The following is a 2,059-nucleotide window of genomic DNA, read 5'->3' as shown; positions in this document are numbered from 1 at the left end:
ACATTCAAGTCCATTATGAAGGCTACAACCTTCTCTGTCTGTTTAATGGATTTTGCAATTGCACAAGCAGGACGCAGTCCTTACACATTGCATTGGAGCAAAAAACAATTAGCGTTTTGTGTGATGATGTAGGCTAATCTTTTTAGTTGCTGCCTTATCGTAGCAACTAGCCAGAGTTGCTGAAAAAGAACACTACTACTTTACCTGTCTTCCTCCTGCTTAGCCAATATTTGCAATGATGATGAAAAAAGAACATTAAATCGCTAACTAGACTGTGTGTCTCTGTCTTACTTCTGTATCATATGCTGCCTAGGTAGCTGCATGTAACTATCTTCGAGTTTGTAGGAACATGTTGAGCATGTCTTTTGTGTACAACATGTAAATAATGACATGTAGCCTAACTCCCCTACTAAAAAAACAACAACATGAAATCGTGCTTAATGCTTAATAGTCTACTGAGACATGGAATGCAGTAGCTGGAACATGTCCTATGTGTTCAGCATGACGTTTCTAGGCTACACCAGACAAAGGCCTTCATCACTGATTAAAAAAACACAAGCAAGACACAGACATGCTGTCTAATTAGCGGTTTAATGTTATTTTTTCATCATCAAATCCCTCACATGTGCAGAAATCCAGAAATCCGGAAACACAAACACTATGATTATTCTTCTCAGCTATTCAGGGGGAGGAAGTCAGAGGTTTTGAGAAGTAGGTGAGGAGAGAGGACACGAGGAGTATGCAATTGAGATTCTCCCAGGGTTTGGCAACGCTTCAAACGCAGACCCGATCAGGTCAATCAGAATCATTTTAGAAACCAATGGGATGGCCTAACCTATGTGGGTTAAGTGGTTGGGAAGTTCAGCTTCATGAAACATTCTCATTTAACCATGCGTCATTTGTTTAATTTTCACCCAAAATATAACTTACGCCCCTCTGCCTCCAAGCCCTCAAATGATTTTGTAGTAACCTTGTGATGTTTATTTTATCATTAGGGTCTAAATGAACATGAACATAAGACCCTTGCAGCCGACTGTGGGATCCTCAAAAAGAGACATCAGCACCTTCACCAAGACCTCTGACACAGCAAAGGGAGCCGTTGGTGTTTTTACCTATGAGATGTTCAGTCCCTCCAAGAAGAAGCACACAGATAATAGCTGTCATGTTCTCTGTGCCCTAAGACTATAACTGGTACTCAAACTGGTTTGCAGTGGGAATCTTCAACAGGGACAAAAGCTGTGATGACACTCTTTATGATGAGATGTATAACAGTGGGCAGAGGAAATGTGTCAGATGTCAAGCAATTGGCTTCAGTATCGCTATCAAAGGCCATCATGTCACCATCAAGGCCTCAACGTCAAATAGTCCAGTCGTGAAGGTGGAGGTGTGTGACAATTGACAGCGTAGACATTACTAAAGTTAAATCACTGATGGTGTCCAACTGTTTATATGCAATTTCAATGTGATTCTTCCAGAATAGCTTCAACTCTAGTCAATAAATGGCAAACTAAGCTGAGATTGTGTTTGGTTATGAGTTTCCAAAAACAAAGCAAACATTGTATTGAACTTTTGAAATGTATTAATTTGTAGAGTATGTTGTTTTTATTGCCACTCAATAGCTGACATGACTCCTATGTTAAAATGAATACTGTTATCCAGTTCCGATGTACAATTCTGCATTTTGGTGCTTCATGAGTGTTTTTCCCCCTAGAACAAGGGTATTCAACTCTTACCCTACGAGGCCAAAGGACTGCTGGTTTTCTGTTCTACCTGATAATGAATTGTACCCACCTGGAGTCCCAGGTCTATATCAGTCTCTGATTAGAGGGGAACAATGAAAAAAGGCAGTGGAACTGACTTCCAGGTCCAGAGTTGAGTTTGAGGGTCCTAGAAGATAAAGAATATGATTGAAAGACTGATTTGAATATACAACATCAGCGGAAGAATATAAACATTATTAAGCTAAATTAATCAGTACCGACTAAGATTTTCCCTTGTCGGCTGTAGGAAAACCATTTTTATTTTCTATGAATGACGAGGGCATTTGGAGATTTAGAGA

The sequence above is a fragment of the Salvelinus namaycush genome, unplaced genomic scaffold (assembly GCF_016432855.1).
Source record: "Salvelinus namaycush isolate Seneca unplaced genomic scaffold, SaNama_1.0 Scaffold284, whole genome shotgun sequence".
In the NCBI taxonomy this organism is placed as follows: domain Eukaryota; kingdom Metazoa; phylum Chordata; class Actinopteri; order Salmoniformes; family Salmonidae; genus Salvelinus; species Salvelinus namaycush.
The sequence above is the reverse complement of the archived record's forward strand: the minus strand, read 5'-3'. Positions refer to the sequence as shown.